The sequence below is a fragment of the Paroedura picta genome, chromosome 8, assembly GCF_049243985.1.
Source record: "Paroedura picta isolate Pp20150507F chromosome 8, Ppicta_v3.0, whole genome shotgun sequence".
Lineage (NCBI taxonomy): Eukaryota > Metazoa > Chordata > Lepidosauria > Squamata > Gekkonidae > Paroedura > Paroedura picta.
Genome location: NC_135376.1, coordinates 12,393,496 through 12,414,094, shown reverse-complemented (window position 1 = coordinate 12,414,094; position 20,599 = coordinate 12,393,496). Strand labels below are relative to the sequence as shown.

Below are 20,599 nucleotides of genomic sequence, written 5' to 3'. Positions count from 1 at the left end.
ATTATTCATTGCATCTTGCTCAGAGATGCCTGCTCAGATGGAAGCCAGGTAGCCAAAACTGCAAGGCTGGAATTTTCGAGGAGGCACCATGAAGGAAAAGCACTTCTTTTGTAACTTAATCCAGTCATGTGCATTATATAGCTCAATGCATGAGTGAGGGATCCATAACAAAGCAGTGAAATAGCACATTTGCATAAGGTATTTCATTTAGACTCCCCTGTGCTTCCCTGAACAAACCTTGAGTAAGGTAGGCAAAATGAGCTGGGCTGGGTAAAGAAGCCCTTCAGCCTTCCCACCTAACCCCAACTGAAACCTTGTAATTTGCTATAACCCATAGCATAAATGAAAAGTGGGGCTGGGCAGGGGAATGCACATGAGAATCTGCATAAGTAAAACACTTGATCCAGCAATGAAAGTTTGGGGTGGGAATGGAGCCTTTTCAAGAATGCTATTCTCACTCTGAAACCAAAAGTGTGATCTTAGAATCATAGAATCATAGCGTTGGAAGGGACCTCATGGGTTATCTAGTCCAACCCCCTGCACTATGCAGGACACTCACATCCCAATTGCTCATCTACTGTAACCTGCCACCCCTTTGCCTTCACAGAATCAGCCTCTCCGTCAGATGGCTATCTAGCCTCTGTTTAAAAATTTCCAACCTCCTGAGGAAGCCTGTTCCACTGAGAAACCGCACTAACTGTCAGGAACTCCTTCCGGATGTTTAGATGGAATTTCTTTTGACTTAATTTCATCCCATTCGTTCTGGTCTGTCCCTCTGGGGCAAGAGAGAACAATTCTGCTCCATCCTCTACATGGCAGCCTTTTAAATACTTGAAGATGGTTATCAGTCTTCTCCTCTCTAGGTTAAACAGACCAAGCTCCCCCAACCTTTCCTCATACGTCTTGGTCTCCAAGCCCCTCCCCATCTTTGTTGCCTTCCTCTGGACATGCTCCAGTTTGTCTGCATCCCTTTTCAACTGTGGTGCCCAAAACTGGACACAGGACTCCAAGTGAGGCCGAACCAGAGCAGAGTAAAGCGGTACCATCACCTCCCGTGATCTGGACATGATACTCCATTTGTTACAGCCCAAAATCCCATTTGCCTTTTTAGCCACTGAGTCACACTGCTGTCTCAAGCAGCCTCATTTGCAACAAACTTGTTCCTTTTATGGTTTGATGTAGAAACAGTTTGAAGTTTTTTCCTCCAGCTCCCCATTTTTAAAGCAGCAGCTGCTGCTGCTGTACCTTTAACAGAAGCCTGTTCTGAAGCAATACACAGGTGATAAATCTGATCTCCAAGCCTCAAAAACTGCTAACTGTGGGTGCCTAATCCTCTGTTAAATGCACGGCCGAAGGGGCCAGTTGATAAGCTGGCCGACCCAGCTGTCATGCCTTTTTTTGAAAAGGCATCATGGGAAAACATTCAAGAAAATTTCCCATCCATGCATTTCCTTGCTAAGAGAAGCTTCACTTCCGGAATTACTGCTTAACATGCAAAATGTAACATCTGGGGTTTCCAGGTCCCCCCCTGGCCAGCAACGTACGGTGTCCAGGGTCAAAAACTCCTGGAGATTTGGGGATGGAGTCTGGAGTGGACATGGACCTCAGAAGGGTGCAGTATCAGAGAGCCCACCCTCCAAATCATCCATTTTGTTCTGGAGAGGTCATCTCTTTAGTCTGCAGATGAGCTATAATCCCAGGGGATCCCCAGGTCTCTAGTAAGACCCCTGCCAGACCCCCCTTCTTGAGAAACCTTCCTGAAATGCAGCCTGGGCTTGAAGGCTGGTATGGCCCAGATAATAGGCCCTCTGTTCCAAGGGAATGCACATGGGACCGAAACTATGTCCTCCTTGGCGAAGCTGTCTCATGCCGAGACGTATATTTATGTTCTCGCCTGGAGTACAAAAGTAAACAAGGCTTTAATCCTAGTAATCGGAGGTCTGTAGCAAACGAGAAAATTGTCCAAAATTGCAGGACTTCGGTATAGCGAGCATCTGGCCATTCGCTGCATTTGCATACGGAACAACCAAAATGTGCACCCAAGTTCAAGTCAAGTTAGCCTCAGGCCAAAAGAGGGTCGAGGCTTGACTACTGACATCGGTTAACGTGACGCTTGCTAGCTGATCAGCACAGCTGGTGGCTAACAGCTGATCAACGTTATTGGTGCTCCTGCTGCTCTTTAGTATTGGGAGAGGCAGAGCATCTATCATGCCCTTGATTGAATCCCAACAGCTGTTGAAGAGCAGGAAACTGGATGTCTTGTGCCTCTGGGGATTCTTAAAGAGGCTGATGGGTGGTGTTTGGATAACAGGCCTAGCCACAAGAACAGCTAGCTCTCAGCATGTTAATTTTATCATTCCCAACCCCACCCCCCAGGTTTCATCCCATCTTCTGCTGAGGATTTAGAAGCAGCTCAACAATAAATATTTCTGCTCAGTGTTTATTTAGGCCCAGTGATGCGTAGAGATTAAATTGCCCTGACGGTATGTTATCACTCGGTGGTAGAGTCCATTCTGTCCCCCACCCCTGCGCTCCACAGCCAGGCCTGTGTAGTGGATAGAAATGTTAGTTTAGGATCTGGGAGGCCCAGATGTGAATCCCACACACTGTCATGGAAGCCTATTGGGTGAAGAACAAACAGGGTTGTTGTGAGAATGAAATGGAGACGAGGAGAATGGGGGAAGCTGTTTTGGGTTTCCAGTGAGGGGAAAGACAAGGTATAAATAAGGGGTGGGCGAATTGTGGCCCTCCAGATGTCCATGGACTACAATCCCCATGAGACCCTGCCAGCAAATGGCAGGGACTCATGGGAATTGTAGTCCATGGACCACAGTTTGCCCACCCCTGGTATAAATTAATGATTCTTTTAAAGTTACATCAGTCTGCCTGTGTAGAGAAGTCCTGAATTCAGATCAAAAACCTACAGAATGAGACATCAGTTTTCTTTAATACCGTTCCAGCCTAACTAGACATATTCTTGCTTCTGAGTTCTGCATAAGCACCACTGTTATGATTCATAACGTTCACCCATTCTTCTTCTTTTAATTCTTTCTTAGTGCTGCCCTGGAAGCTCATCTCATTCCAGGTAGCAATGTAATATACATTAAAAATTTAAGCTCAGTAGAACACCAGAGAAATCTGTTCTGCTTTCCTCTCTCTGTTACGCAGCCCTGGGTGATAAATATCTGAGAGCACTTAGGATGCTGGGATAAGGCCCATGAGTGTGGTGCAGCAAGGTCTGCATCCGTTGTCTCGCCCTTCTCATTCTTTCCGTTTGGAACCCGAATTGGCCTTGCTGTGCTGTCACTTTGATGTAGCTTAGATTTCTGATGTGATCTCACTTTTCTTGTCCAGTGAAAGGGGAACGCACACCTCTTCCCATTGATAATGGCACTAAAGAATGACAGGACAAAAGGAAAACTGCTTTGGGGGTGGGGAGGGAATATTTCTGGATCATCTTCCGGTAATGGCTTTGGGGTGGGTGCGTGGGGGTTGTTGCATGCCTCAGACTTCTGGCTTGAAAGTCACTGAGGCTCTGCCTTACTGTCCCTCTTAAATGTGCCAAGCTACTGACAAATCCCACTTTTAAAGATGATTTAGGATGTCTGGTGAATGCTGGCCTTAATGGAAAGGTAATTATGGTTGGCGCAAACTTTCAAGGTATGTCCTAGCATATTTCATGTATCCTGGGCCAGGGCAAGCCTGAGGAGTTTTTAGTGATCCGTAGGGGAATCACCCAGGACATAAAATAACTAATATAACCGAATAAATCAGTTTTGGTTCTGTGTTACTGTTTCTGTCATTCCTCAATAATTTAGGCTCTTAGCATAGTGACTGTTTTGCCATTCGCATCTATCTGTCATCTAGAAGAAGAAAAGTTGGTTCTTATATGCTGCTTTTCTCTACCAGAAGGAGTCTCAAAGCGGCTTAAAATCACCTTCCCTTTCCTCTCCCCACAACGGACACCTTGTGAGGGAGGCTGAGAGAGCCCTGATATTACTGAAGAAGAAGAGTTGGTTCTTATATGCCGCTTTTCTCTACCCGAAGGAGTCTCAAAGCGGCTTACAGTCGCCTTCCCTTTCCTCTCCCCACCCTGTGAGGGAGGTAAGGCTGAGAGAGCCCTGATATTACTGAAGAAGAGTTGGTTCTTATATGCCACTTTACTGGAAGGAGTCTCAGAGTGGCTTACATTCGCCTTCCCTTTCCTCTCCCCACAACAGACACCCTGTGAGGGAGGTGAGGCTGAAAAAGCCCTGGTATTACTGCTCGGTCAGAACAGCTTTATCAGTGCTGCGGTGAGCCCAAGCTGGCTGCATGTGGGGGAGCGGGGAATCAAACCCGGCTTGCCAGATTAGAAGTCTGCACTCCTAACCACTACATCAAGCTGGCTCTCTATCTTTCTGTCAAGTTACAGCCTACTTAGGATGAGCCTGTTTGGTTTTCAGTGCAAGAGACCTTCAGAGGTGATTTGCCATTCCCTTCCGCCGTGTCACAGTCCAGGTGTTCATTCCTTGGTGATGTCCCTTCCAAATACTGACTGACTCTGCTTAGCTTCTGAGACCTGGGCTATTCAGGTCATCACTGAGTTAACTGATATGACAGCCAGTATCTTAATTCTGCTCTTCCATAATGAGTCTAGCACAGTTCCAAAGCCATACCAAACAGAGGGAAAATGCATCCTCTAAATCAGGGGTAATCAACCTGTGGTCCTCCAGATGTCCATGGACTACAATTCCCACGAGCCCCTGCCAGCGTTTGCTGGCAGGGGCTTATGGGAATTGTAGTCCATGGACATCTGGAGGACCACAGGTTGACTATCCCTGCTCTAAATAATAGCTCAGATGAGAGCTGTTTAAAAAAAAAGACTGATTTGGTGGGAAATAATCATGCCAGACAATTTATGTATGATCCCTTCTTAACCCCACCCCACAAGGGATTTCTCCTACTTAATGGAATTAGATATCGGCTGAATTCATATGTCATCTATAGTTCCACACGCCATGATATCTATTGACTTCCATATGGAAGACCTGCAGATATATCTGCAAGTGCATCGATCCCACTGGAGATTATTGTTGGTACTTATTAAATGGTCTTCTGTTTTCATCTAGTGTTTTGGGCCTGCAGGAAAAGAAAGGGATTTCAAGTTTTCTGAATTACTTACGAAATGAGGTGGCTTTGGTTCTGCTAATATACCTCGTGATGAACACGGGAGCTTGGGAAATCTCTTTAATACAAACTCTACATTGCTCATTGACCATTGTTCATGCCACCTGTAGAAAATACAAAAGGAATTTACACAATTAAAAGCAGAAAACAGTCATCTAAACCAGGCTTTTTCAACCAGGGTTCCATTAGCCCCTGGGGTTTCTTGATGGCCCTGGAAAGGTTTCCCAAACGGGAGTTAATTAATTTTTACTCTATTTTTTAAATTTGTTAAACAATTATCAGGTGATATGACAATATACAGTCATGTTGACCCCTCTCTCCCTAGTCAGTGGTGGGCCTGGAGGGTGTGGCAAGGGGAGGGGCCCCAGGTGGGCTCTGCTTCTCAACCACATTCCGCATGATCGGGACACTTCTGGGGTTTCTCAAAGCTTGAAGAATGTTTCAGGGGGTTTCTCAACAGTAAAAAAAAAACTTTTATAAAAAGAGAGGAAACATTTCCTAATCTCTGCATGGAAAACAGCCAGTGAAAGGTGACAAGACAGCAACCAGCAAGCCTTAGGGGCTATGCAGATATTAGATGCTGTAGTGTTGTTCAGAGTACAACTGTGTATCCTGCTGGTCTTCCTTATTCACCTGCTGAGTTAGAAGCCTTTCTGTTTTGAAAGCGTAAAGAAGACTATTGATAAGTGCCATGTAGAAGATGGTTTCAAGGCTGAAGGCTTAAAGCCGCCCATGTTAGTTTTATTGAATTCTTCCTCTTAAAGCATGTACACACACACACAGATTCATACTGGGAGTAGTACAGGGAGTAGTCCTGTGGTGGTGATTGAATCATTCTGTGTTCTTGGGCATAATATTTGTTTTTGTATTGATAGATTTATAGATTTATTAAAACATTTATATTCTACCTTTTCTCTTGGCTCAAGACAGCTTACAATAATACAGCTGTCCCCAGCCCCCAGACCGTAGACCGGTACAGACTGGTCCTGGTCCGTAGATCAGTCAGTACCGGGCTGCGGGTCCTCCTTGTCCTTCTCCCCGGCTGCTACCTGGGGGGCTGCCCTGCCACTCTGCCGCTGGCTCACCTTTGGTGCTCTCCAGTGGCTGCCATGGATGGGGCTCCCCCTCAGTGTGGCACTGCTCAGCTGCTGCTGGCAGCGCCCCCCAGTGGGTGGCGGGAAGTCGGGCGCCGGCAGGAAAGCAAGTGGAGCAGGGGCTCAGGCGGCGGCAACATCCCTCAGCTAAAGACTACCCCCCCCCCGGGCCTCAGTAAAACTGTCAAGCATTTACCAGTCCCTGGTGATAAAAAGGTTGAGGACGTCACCAGCTAAATCTAAAGATGAAATAGCAAGCCTGAAATTCTTCTCCATTCCCACCCTTAAAAAGATGGCTGCCATTTAAACCACTTCAAAAACCCTGGCAAACCAGCCGGCCTTGCATTGCCTCCTTGGACAGTAGACATTCAACTATATTATATACGTAATATTGCATGCGTAATCATTATACATCATATTTTATGCAAATATTATTTAGGGATATGTGACTGGTTGGGTTGCCATAGGATCCGCTGGCTTGACACGATCAAAGCCGATACAGGGATGACCATGTACCAACTAAAAGAAGCAGTCAGAGACAGGGGCGCATGGCGAAGACTTTCCCATAGAATCGCCGAGGGTCGGACACGACTGAACGGATAACATCATCATCATCATTGGTTGTTTTTTTTTAATGTAGCACATTTCACTTTTCAGTCTTAGTGGGAAAGGAAAGTGCTATCAAGTTGCAGCCAACTTATGGAGACCTTGTAGGCTTGGTGTCCCCAGTGTCATGGTTAACAGTGGCAACTTCTAATCTAGTGAGCTGGGTTTGATTCCCTGCTCCTCCACATGCAGCCAGAGGGGTGACCTCGGGCTAGTCAGAGACCTATCAGAGCTCTCTTGGCCTTACCTGCTTCACAGGGTGTCTGTTGTAGGGAGAGGAAAGGGAAGGCAATTGTAAACCGCTTTGAGACTCCTTTGGGCAATGAAAAGTAGGGTATAAAACTCAACTCTTCTTCAAAGCAAGGGAGAGTCGGAGGCAGTGTGCCATTGCCTGCCTCTGCATAGCAACACTGGAGTTTCTTTGTGATCTCCTATCTAAGTGTCATCTTAAATTGGGGTGGCATCAATTGTGCCACACACAGGCATGGTAGTTGATCTTACCTTGTTCACCCTGATGGACATGAACTTATCCCCCAGTTTGTTCGGACTTCACTAAACGACTTGAATGCTTGCCTGTTTGTATCTGTGCACATGTGAAAGAGCTGCTGGTCCAAATGGACCAACAGTCCTAACGTCACTGAAAATTACTTAGACAAAAATGCTTATTCCGCAACACATTGGATAATGCACTTTCAAGGTGCTTTTGCAGCTGTGTTTTGCTCTGCAAAACAGAAAAATCTACCTCTAAAGTGCTCTGAAAGTGCATTATCCAGCATGTGCAGGATGAGCTGAGCAGCAGGAATGAAACACAATATTTATTTATGACCGATGTATATGATTTGTGACTGACTGAAATGTCTATTTGAACTCCTGATGCAGCAATGCTGCAAACAGGCGTGGGGTGGGGGTGGGGCAGGAACTCCCAGTCTGAAATGGTGCAGTGGTATGTGCTCTCCATTGTTTGCAAGAAGATTTACAATCATAAAGTTGGAAGAAGCCATAGTGGCCTCTGGTCCATGCAGGATCAGCCTAAAGCATCCAGGATAAGTATCTGTCCAGCCGCTGCTTGAAGGCTGCCACTGAGGGGAGTTCACTATAGAATCATAGAATCATAGAGTTAGAAGGGGCCATACAGGCCATCTAGTCCAACCCCCTGCTTAAGAAAGGAGCAACTATCTCCTTAGGCAGCCTATTCCACTGCTGAACTACTCCAGACAGTGCAGTTCTCCCCCCACACCTGATATCTAGCCTGTAGTGTTCTACATGCAGTTTAAACCCACCCCTATTGGCCCTCTCCTCTACGGCCAACAGGAACTGTCCCTTCTTTCCCCCAATGAACAACCTTTCAAATCCTTAGACAGCAATCATGTCTCCTCTTAACCTCCTCTTCTCCAGGCTGAACATTCCCAAGTCTCTGGTAAATTTATCCTTTCAACAGCCCTGCAGGTTAACATAGGTTGAGGCAAAAGGACTGGCCCAAGATACCTTCTAACCTAATTGACTTCTACAGTAGTATGCTTTCAATCTATCCTACCTTCCAAGAACATAGGACTACACCACCCTGACTTTCTTAGAATCACAGAATCATAGAGTTGGAAGGGGCCATACAGGCCATCTAGTGCAACCCCCTGCTCAACGCAGGATCAGCCCTAAGCATCCTAAAGCATCCAAAAAAAGTGTGTATCCAGCCTTTGCTTGAAGACTGTCAGTGAGGGGGAGCTCACCACCTCCTTAGGCAGCCTATTCCACTGCTGAACTAGTCTGACTGTGAACATTTTCCCCCTGATATTTAGCCTATATCGTTTTACTTGAAGTTTAAATCCATTACTGCGTGTCCTCTCCTCTGCAGCCAACAGAAACAGCATCCTGCCCTTCTCCAAGTGGCAACCTTTCAAATACTTAAAGAGGGCTATCATGTCCCCTCTCAACCTCCTTTTCTCCAGGCTGAACATTCCCAAGTCCCTCAAGCTATCTTCATAGGGCTTGGTCCCTTGGCCCCAGGTCATCTTCGTCGCTCTCCTCTGTACCCTTTCAATTTTATCTACATCCTTCTTGAATCCAATCTGTGTGAGTTCAGTGATTGTACATACGAATATATCAGCAGTTCCCATTTCCATGAGCCATTCAGCTGTTTTGGGAGCGTAAGTTTCGCGGATGTGAGATGAGTCATGCCTACCTCTCCTCTCCTGGCTTGCCGAAGTTATTACACGGTCTTGCAAAATGCAATTCAAAGATTTGGTCCCAATTCCCCTTACTGCAGTCCTGAATGTCTGAACTGGACCTCGGTAACTAGTAGCATTTCCTCAAATCCTTCTCTTGTTTCTCTTACTTCTCCCTTTTTGTTTCTGCTGTTGGGGATGACTCCAGATAACCAGTACTCACGGAAGGTTAGAAATAGAGAGATCTATGATAAATCTCTGCGCCGACATTATTTTATACAGATGGATGGGAGTTGTAGACAGAGCTGCAGCTCTACAGTTATTTTACAGCAGAGTCCCCAAGTCCAATACAAGCGGGTATGAGAAATGGTGGAACAATGTTTCTGGTCTTTGCAGAGTTTGTTTTGTTTGTGGGCTTGTCTGTTTTATGGCACCACCTAAGCCCTTGACAAGTGACTAAATCAGACCTTGTAGGAAAGCAAAGGTTTTCTTTTTCCCTTTCTCTCTTTCCAACTTTCCCTTTCCTTCCCTCCCCCCTCCCAAGTTATAGGATGATGTATACTTTACTGACTGGGAGCCAAGTTCTTTCCGCCTTAAGCTTCTCCTGGTGCTTAGTGGAACACTCTGCTGGTTTGTCTTCTTTGTGACAAAGGAAAGGCTTTCTTCCCTGCGAGTCTCAAGCCCAGGGTACAAGAGCCTTGGTCCTTTGGATACTGACATTGGTGACCATAGAGAGCTTTGTTAATATTTTTTAAAAACCCTGACATGTCACCATTTCCAAACAGCTGGCCCAATACCTTGATAGCTGTACTGAATAACCAATGCAGCCTCACCCTGGGATATCAATTAGAAGAAGAAGAGTTGGTTCTTAGATGCTGCTTTTCTCTACCCGAAGGAGTCTCAGAGTGGCTTACATTCGCCTTCACTTTCCTCTCCCCACAACAAACACCCTGTGAGGTAGGTGAGGCTGAGAGAGCCCTGATATTAACGAAGACAAAGAGTTGGTTCTTATATGCCACTTTTCTCTACCCAAAAGAGTCTCAAAGTGGCTTACAGTCGCCTTCCCTTCCCTTTCTTCTCCCCACAACAGACCCCCTGTGAGGGAGGTGAGTCTGAGAGAGCCCTGAGATTACTGCTCGGTCAGAACAGCTTTATCAGTGCTGTGGCGAGCCCAAGGTCACCCAGGTGGTTGCATGTGGAGGAGGAGCAGGGAATCAAACCCAGGTCACCAGATTAGATGTCTGCACTCCTAACCACTACACCAAGTTGGCTAAATGGACCCCTGCCCTCCCTGCAGGTTAAAGGCAACCAGAAGAATCCAAGCTGCATACAATGAATCACTGGAAGTCCCCTCGCTGGGGATATTGCAGCAACTGGAGGAAGCCACTCGTCTAACAAAAATAGATTGCAGAAATCTTGGCTGAGCAGTGACCTTTCCAGTCGTCACCCTTAGACATAACGTTTGCACTGACTCTCCTATGGAACTGCAAGTGCCGAAAAACATTCACTAAGGCATGCTTAGGTATTTCAACCGCTTGCAGAATGGGAAGGCCATTTCAGTGGGATCCCATGTGGGAAAAAGGACCGCTCCTGTGGTCCAAAGTTTATTGAGGATTTGTCCCATGTCACATTCCAGTGTCCAAGATATGAAGCCAAATGTAGTACATTTTGGCAGACCATAATACTCTGCTTCCCAGGAAGGTCAGACCAGGAGTAATTACTCGTATTATTGGCAGATAGGGACAAGTTCATTACTTTCCAAATGTCAAGGTTTGCTGCTGCCATCAGAAAGGATAAAAGGATGACAAAGGGTGCCTGGCCCATGACTGGGTCACTTGTCATTTGTCATTGGTCTCTGGACATCATGGTGTCCCTTTTTATTATTAGACAGAGTTTTGTAAAAAAAAAAAAGGTCCAGTTCTTTTTTCAAATTGTATCATTGGACATTTGCTTTCAATTAATGTCGTTGCTATGGCTTTCTTTCTTTCTTTCTTTCTTTCTTTCTTTCTTTCTTTCTTTCTTTCTTTCTTTCTTTCTTTTTCGCTAATGCAGTAAAGATTGTCAAAAACAGCAAGCGTCCAACAGCATCTACTTCGTCAGGTGACTGATTAGCACCTATCTCTCTATTTATTTTTATTTATTTATTAGTTGGATTTGTTGGCCGCCATTCATGGCCCAGCCACCTACCATCATAAAAATAATACAATATTAAAAACATAACAACAGTATTAAAGAGTAGTAAAACAGACTCTCTGACATTTGTCTCGGGGCACCTAGCATTGTTATTTATTTAGTTATTTTTATTGATTGATTGATTGGATATACATACTGCTGCTCCTAACAAGCTGGCTCGTGACACTTCACAATCACATAATCATACAAATATCCAATTCCATAAAACCACAATAATAACAGCAAACCTAAAACAATTCCTACAGCTAAAACTATACCTCTATAACTCTATAAGATGGCGGTAAAAATGCTAAAAGTGCTCTCCCCACAATGAAACCATTGGAGTCTTCCCAGATGTTGGAACAGATGTCAACACTGATGACGGTAAAACGGGGTAGATCACCCAGCAGCTCGGTCACAGTCTAATACCATGCCCAAGAACCTTGGGGGGGGGGACCCGGGGGTCCCGATCTTATACCCTGGGATCACCATCTGACCTCAACCAAACGCCTGGAGGAAGAGATCTATCTTGCAAGCCCTGCAGAACTCAGAGAACTCCTTCAGGAACCACAGCTCTTAAAACCATATACATTCTTTCTTAACATTCTTTAAAGCCATTTATAAATTATCTAAAAACTCCTGATAAGATAAGACTGCTCCATTACAAGCTCCTCACGAATCTGAGGTCAAGTAGGTTTGAATTAAATTATATTCCCCAGGATTCAGATGGAGGGAGCAAATCACAAGTAGGAGGGCCCATGATTGGTGTTGCTGAGTGCTGGCGTTGGCCTCAATCTGGTGGAAGAGCGCCCTTTTACAGGCCCTTTGGAACTTTGAAAGGTCGGACGTTAATTCTGTGAGAGAGTGGAGAGAAAGACTGGCTGATGGATCAGGGATCTTGGATAGAACCCGGTTTCTGCCCTGGCCTCAACCATACGCTTGGCGAAAGAGCTCCGTCTTACAGGCCCTGCTGAAAGATGGTAGTTCCGACAGGGCCCTTAGCTCCTCCGGGAGCTCATTCCACCAGGTTGGGGCCAGGACCGAAAAGGCCCTGGCCCTGGTCGAGACCAGGTGAACATCCCAGGAGCCCGGGACAGTCAGTAGATTCATACCCGTAGATTCATACCCGCAGAGTGGAGAGCAACCAAACGGTCCTGCAGGTAAGTAGGATATAAATTATTTAAGAAGATAAATCATTAAATGTTCAGTTAGGAGTGTCATGTTTGAGAAAATTGCGCATTGGAAAGAGTTAACGTCTTGACTGAGTAGGCCTGACTTCAACTGGGGGATGCATTAATATAGTTTGTTTTATAAACATTAAGGAAGCTCTAAATCAGGTCCTAACATCTAGGTTCCGTTGTATTTCATCTTGGCTAAGTACGCTAACATCTGCAGTTCTGCGTGAGAATTTGTTGAAGAAAAGCCTCTATTCTTAGTTCTGTCACAAGATAAGAACCAATGTCACATCTTGATTTGGAAGAACTGAAACATAAAATTAGCACTATTAGTACTTTAATAATAAGCCATTTCCTGATATGTATTCCATCTTTCAGACCTGGTAATACATGCATTTGTCTCCTTACTTAGACAGTTCACTTCCATTTGAAAGTAATCTTGCTAAGAGACTACTTTATCATAATAATTATTTATCTCTCTCTTTATATATATCTGGAAACTGGAGAAAAGTGAAGTCATTGAGACTATTCCCACAAATGTGGTCTCTCTCTAAGGTGTTGGACCCGTGTTTTAATTGTAATAGAAGGTTAATATAAAATGGATGTGTGGCCAATTCTGTCAGGGGTAAAGGGCATAATAAATGCCAAAAGCTTGTGATTATGTTTTAGTTCTCTGCTAATTAGATGTGATCAGCTTCCTCTTAATTAAATTCCACCGTGGGTTAATTGCTGAAGGTATAAAACTGTCAAGATGTAAGTGAATTCTCTGACTTGTTCCCCTTCTCTGTTGGGACAATCTGTACTCCTCCATTTGAGAGGTCCTGAACTTAGATGGTTAGGCGTCGACTTTGTCATCCTTGTTCACTTCTGATGCAAAGTCTATTAAAACACCATGGACACAATAACTACATGGCTGTGGTGCATTCATAGGCATTGCAACCAATGTGTCTGAATTATGGCCAACTCTGTCTAATGTGCCAGGTAGACCAGGAAATGGGTCACTTTACCTTCTATGCTGCTGCTAGAGGATGGAGTTGTTGCTTTGCTATGCCTCACTGATTATCTTCTGTTGGTTAACTATTGCTCAGAAATCGATTAAGTTGATTTGGAATACCTGTCCTACCTACGTAACTGATTGGGTTGACTGCCCACCAACATCCTTTCCCCCTAGCTCCATATCTCTCTAGCTGGTCACTGCTTTCTACCAGAGCAATGAAATGCGTTAACACCTAAGGACCTTCTTTGATTGTGATGTTGGCCATTCCATCATGTCCAACTCTTGGCGATCCTATGGCTCAACTGTTCCTGCGATTTTTGATCTTGCACCACTTCTTTTAGTTGTGTAATGTTCTGGCTGGTGTCCATTTTGATTGTATCTAACCATCATGGCAAGATGGTTGCCAACACAGCTTGTCACTTGCAGGGATGTTTCTACACTTGGTTGGAGATGGATGGGACAACAACAACAACTGGTAAAGTGACAACCATTAATTACTAGCATAGAAGGTTTTATTCCTCCAATGTTATTGTGAACCACAACGTAACTCAAAAGGACTGATTAGCAGTTTTAGCAAAGGATTATCATATGGGCGTCATACGGCTGAATTTGGATGTTGTGACACAGTTTACTAATTTACCATAATCAGCTTTTGCCTTATATTTCCACGGTTATGATGGTTGTTCATTGGTCTGAGGAAGAGGGCATGCACTCGAAAGCTCATGCCTTGAATAAATCTTTGTTGGTCTTCAAGGTGCTACTGGATTCTAATTTCATCACGTTCTTTGTTGGCCTGGTTTTGTTTTCACCACTGAGCAGTCCTACCATATTTGCTCTCTCCATTGAGTTGGATCACATGATATGGCCAAAGTAAGAGAGACAGAGTTTTGTGATTTTTTTGTGATAAATCAGGCTTAATGTGGTGTAATGTTCCCTTGTTTGTGACTTTTTGCTGTCCATGGCCACTGGAAATGTGATAGATCAAACTGATCTACATAGGCTGCAGATAATTATTACAAGATAATTGTTAGTTTTTCAAAAAATATAATTTGAGAATTTCAGTAAAGGATATTGGAGTCAATTAGGCTCCAGTTAAGTGTTCAATATGACCACGCTGAAATATAGCAACTCCCCCAAGTGGGACTGATTCAGTGGTAGTGCAGACCCAATCTCTTCTACTTTCCCCCATATAGATCCTCTCCTAGGCCTAGTCTGCACACAGTAGATAATGCACTTTCAATGCACTTTAGAAGTAGATTTTCCTGTTCTGCACAGGAAAATCCAGCTGCCAAAGCACATTGAAAGTGCATAATCCTATGTGTGCAGACTAGGCCCTAGAGAGAGAGAGATTACGCGATTATCCACCTTTTCCCCTAATGTGGCTAATGTTATGTGTTTTACTGGAGAAAATATATGGGATGAAGCATTCAAATATCCCCCCACAGCCTATTCATTTTAGCTCGAAATTGTGGATCCCCCATGCAACATGCTGTCTGATCACCAGACTGTAATAAATAGCAGTCTTTCAGGATTAATCCAAATTACTGTGAAGGTTGCGGTCCTTACTGCTGTTTGTAATGTGTTCTGACATTAGACAAAGGCAGCCTTTCCCAGTCAAACGTCTGAACATGCTACAGACACCAGCAGTGTAAGGCAGACATTTTCGACCCTGGGTGAGAAAACCTGGAGTAAGGTATTAGAGTCCAGGAGACTCTACAAGAATTGGGATTGGGGGGCACTGCAGACCCCAGATGCTGTCCCTGTCACAGTTCTGCTTTTTCTTATAAAATTCTTTGTACATTTTCTTATTTTTCTGGGGGAACAGAGTCACTGTTAGATTAATGTCTGCTGATTTATCTGCTGATTTATTTGACACCCCCCCAGTGTCAGATTAGTAAAGCGCTTTTTACAAGCATAGTAAGATTTAAATAATGTCCAAAGGATCCTTTTTTTTTCAAGCATATTCTTTCTTTGCTTGCGTTTTTGTGGTACTCAGACTGGGTTTGCGCTCCACATTTTGCTTTATGTTGCTTGGAGCAATGTCACCCGAAACAGCCGGATTTATTAATAAGTAATTGCATTCAGTATGCAAAATACTCCACATCTTCTTTGATCTGTAGAATGATCTTCCTTTGAAACAAAATTCATTTCACCTGGCCACAGTTTGAAACTAAAGCAGGTGGAAATTACAAGATTTCCTTTGGAAGGAATGATAAATCTTTATCTTGTCACAGCTGGGTGGGTTCAACTGTGGGGTAGGGATGTAGCAAAACTGCATTCACATTAAAGGACAAGTGTATCAACAGAGTTATAAGATCACTTAGGACACACAGGTAGGACATACACATGCATTGTTATTTTTACTTCATGCTTTTTACCTCCAGCTTGTGAAAAACAACAGTGAAATCTGAGGAATCTCTCTCTCTCTCACCCCCTGCACAAACAGTGTCTTAGTATATAGGAATTACTATAATGAGTTATCACAGAAGACAAGTATTTTTATAAAGCTGGTAGTGCCCATGTTGAAAATGGCCTGGATAAGAATCTCCCAAGGAAGATCTTGATAAAAGTCTCCCAAGGCTAAGAATGATCTCTTGTTATACGCCAGGATCATTATTAACAAAAAATACTTATGCCAACAAGGAAGTTTTTCCTGATCATAGGATTTCAAATAGGCCAAATGAAACCCATAGAATGTGATGGTTAAGAATAAAATAACCTCATGTGCTGTTAGGAAGAGACTAGATGGGCCAAGAGTCCATCTGATTTAATCTTCCAGAGTGCTCTGTATAGAAGTCTCTGTAAGTTTAGCCCACATCTTCTTTGATACTTATTTAGAAGATTTAAATGCCACTTCTCCAGAGACCTGCTAGAGGTGGCTCACAAAGTAAAAACGGCACAATAAAATCATATATAAGCAACAAGTATAATCAAAGTAATCACTTACATCACCTCAGAAAGTGGAAACACAGAGAACTGTACTTGGCAGATGGATCTCAACTGGTAGGCTAGACATTTATCTGAAATACACCTCAACTGGAGATCAAGACACCATATTAGGGACTGCTACATGTTCTTTAGAGCCTCTTGTGGCGCAGAGTGGTAAGGCAGCAGACATGCTATCGTCTGAAGCTCTGTCCATGAAGTTGGGGGTTCAATCCCAGCAGCCGGCTCAAGGTTGACTCAGCCTGCCATCCTTCCGTGGTCGGTAAAATGAGTACTCAGCTTGCTGCGTGGTAAACAGTAATGACTGGGGAAGGGACTGGCAAACCACCCCGTATTGAGTCTGCCATGAAAACGCTAGAGGGCGTCACCCCAAGGGTCAGACATGACCCGGTGCTTGCATAGAGGATACCTTTACCTTTACATGTTCTTTACTATGAGCAATGTGCTAGCGGTCAGATCCCTCCTCTCATTGAGGAGTTGTTTGTAGATTGAAAACCATCTTCCTGGATTACTGTTTGTTTTTTTCTATTTTATCTTGTTTTTTCGCTTGTGTATGTATGTATGTATGTATGTATGTATGTATGTATGTATGTATGTATGTATTTATTTATTTAGATTTTTATACCGCCCTTCCCTATGGCTCTGGGCGGTTTACATAAAACATTTTGGAACATTTACATAGAACACTATCAAAATCCATATAACAGTAGAACAATAACAACAACACATACACTGGATCAATCAGACCAGCACTTCAGCTTTATGAGATTATGTTTTTAATACTGTAAGCCACGGCCAGCCAGCTTGTCTGGGAATGGTGGGATAAAAATTTAATAAATAATAATAATAATTAAAAGAAATAATAAGCGTCCTGCCTTCAAAACTATGTCAAATAATAATTGCAATAGCCTGCTTGGCTGAAAATGACAATGAAATAGATGCCAGCCAGATCATCAATGCAAATATATTGTCTAGCCCAACAGGACACAGCGATGGATGCCAGCCAGAAACAAGCCTGCAGAGATAAGTCTAAGCATTTAGTTTAAAATGTATGGGAAGGAACAGCTGATATGCTAGCAACCTCCTTCACCCCAGGGAGGTGCATAATTTAGGATAATAGGTTTCCTAAGAACTTGTGACTAATTCATCAAATTCCAGCCTCTTTTCCTCTGGATGCATTTACCCCAATTTAACAACACCTTTTTCAGACTTGATATCTTTCCTGTCCAGTATTCAAAGGGACAATAAGAACCATTAGTACCTCTGGTTCACCATAGGTAAATCTTACCTCACTTCTCTCAAATATTTGTTTAACCCTGGAACACTTATTAAGACTTTTGGGGGCAAATATGTCTGCAAATCCTTGGGAAACATTTTGCCCTATATCAAGAGGCATCTTGCTCCACTTTTGTGTATATGTTCTGGGACTCTCTGCACACCCCTACTTGTGTGTAGGTTCCCCTTCTTCCATGAAATCCTAGTCATTGTACTACTGCCTCCATAGAACTCTTCTTTTTTTAGACTGGTAAAGTTTTCCTTTCCCCAAAATACTTGCTCCCCTTTCCTCCTTTATTTTTTTTAGCCATCCTTGCATGTGTTTTTCATTGTGTATGCTGTACCCCTTTATTCCCCTTAATAAAAAGTCTTTCAGATCAACTGTCTGACTGATTTATTTCAAGAGTTTTCTAAGGATACAATCCCTATAAGCATAGTTGGAGTTCCTGTGTTACCTCCTCTTGCTTAGTCTCCTTTAAGCTAGTTTCCCTAAACTAATTAGGAGTCTGTGCTGGAATGACATCACTTTCTTCAGAACATTGGCGTTTCATAGAAAGTGAGGGATTGGTTTGGAAAGCCTAACAGTGCCGAAGACCTTTTTTGAAAGACAAACATGACATGTGAATAAAAGCTAATCCAAGTGAATTGCTTTGATAGCTATACATGCTCACTTGAGTGGTTCATCAGTCCTCCATCACTGTCTTACAAATCCGGCCGTCAGTGACCGTGAAACAAATATCAGCAACAGCAACAGCAATACTTTCCTAAAAAACATTGTGCTGCATGATAAAACACCCAAACATTTGGGATGCAATGCAGAAGATTTAATCATGTCATTCTTTACTAGAGGTCAACATATAAATGATTTCACGTTTGTCACCTCCTCTGTTTCAATCACCAAATTGTTATCAATTGTTCACTAAAATGGACAAATCTCAGTTTGCACAAATCTAAAAGTTTCAGTTCATGTGTAGTGTCTGTGGAATTTATTGGAAAATTTATTTCAAGACCAGGAAGTTTGCTCTCCTAATTCTTTCCATCCTCTACTATACCACTGAAAGAAGACTGTGAGAACCAGATAGTGATTTCATGGCTGATGTGATTTAATTTGGGTGACTCCAGCCCTAACCAGACTATTTTTCTATTGTACTATTCTTGCGTACCGATTTCTTCCAAAGATTTCTAGGATATTATTAGTATAAGCCTAAACAGAATATATCTATCATAAATTAACTCTGCAATGTCTACTAAAGAATTGGCATAAAAAGAAACGTCTTCAAACCACTTTTTAAAAAATATACTTAGATTAATGTGAATGTTCCAAAATTAATCCAAATTAAGTTACTTTGAGGCTTGTAGTCATTGCTGATTAATTGCATTGCGTTCAGATAATTAATTGACCAAATAAATCAATTATATAAAGTATAGTGGAACATAAATACAGTTTTATACCGCATCATTCATTGGTATTTTTACTCTTCAGTGAACATATTATTTTAAGGCGTTAATTGATGAATAGGACCAATTAAGACTAATGGCTTGAGCCCCGTGTTGGACAGTATTAAAAAATAACATTCATACAGAAGGAGACAAAGATAAATTAAGCATGTATCTTAAGCACTGTATTGAAATTCAGTGATTTAAAATTCCCATAGGAGAATTTAGTTGGGTGATACATTTTAAGTCAGCTACAGTATCCTCCGCCTCTTCTCCTCACCCCAGCCAACTCTGTATTTCCAGTTTGGAGAGTTAAATATAGTTGGAAGCTGGTCAAAAGAAGATGTTTGCCATCCAAAAATATAGGTAGTATTACAGTTCAAAATGAATCTGTCTGTCTGTGTCTCTCTAGAAAATGATTCATTTATTACATTTAAATACTGCCCTCCCCTGAGGTTGGATCCAACAGCTTTTCCACTGGAGAATAAGGGAGTACTGCCAAAAAAGATGAATCTGGGGATTACAATTTACCTCCAGATGACAAAGTTCTATTCCCCTCTAGAAATTGGATGCTTTGGAGGGTGGACTCTATGGTATTTCACTTGAGGGCCCTGCCATCACTAGGCTCCATCCCCAAAGTTATCTATCTATCTATCTATCTATCTATCTATCTATCTATCTATCTATCTATCTATCTATCTATCTATCTATCTATCTATCTATCTATCTATCTATCTATCTATCTATCTATCTATCTATCTATCCATCTATCCATCTATCCATCTATCCATCTATCCATCTATCCATCCATCCATCCATCCATCCATCCATCCATCCATCCATCCCTCCCTCCCTCCCTCCCTCCCTCCCTCCCTCCCTCCCTCCCTCCCAAATTTATCACCTGCACTATCGGCCCTGCCGTCTCGGGGTTTGTGTGTGTGTGCGTGTGTGTGTGAGTGTCACAACAGTCAATAAAAACAACGAAATACCATGATAGTCAAATATTAAAAAGACCTAAAACAATCAAACAATTGGTGACGTATCAGTTTCCGATTTTTCCTTTTGAAGCAGATGGGGGAGGGGGGAGCTGTCTGACATAACCTCGAGGGAGGCTCTTAAGCTGGTATATCCATTTGTCCAGGACTGTCCTCAACCATAGGCCCGACAGAAGAGCTCAGTCTTGCAGGCCCTGCAGAAATGTGATAGCTCTGTCAAAGCCCTGATTTTCTCTGGGAGCTCATTTGACCAGTCTCTAGGAGTTTTTCATCCTGGATCTGGTGACCCTATCCTCTACCCCCTGACTGTGACTGGGATTGACCTGGCAACCCCTGGCAATCTTTGGAAATTTTTAAAGAGAGGCTATATAACAATCTGATGGAGAGGCTAATTCTGTGAAGGCAAAGGGTTAATAGTAGGTGAGCGATAATAGTAGATGAGCGATTGGGATGTGTCTTGCATAGTGCAGGGGGTTGGACTAGATGACCCATGAGGTCCCTTCCAACTCTATGATTCTATGATTCTAACCCTAGGATTGTTGGATCTTTGTGGACAAAAGTGCCACATGGAATG

The 20,599-nt window shown here is 43.2% G+C and overlaps 1 protein-coding gene across 11 annotated transcripts in view; it reads left to right on the top strand.

The window, feature by feature from the left end:
* The window catches only part of NLGN1 (neuroligin 1), a 692,408-nt gene that overhangs the window by 194,781 nt on the left and 477,028 nt on the right, over positions 1-20,599 (top strand). The window lies entirely within an intron of this gene.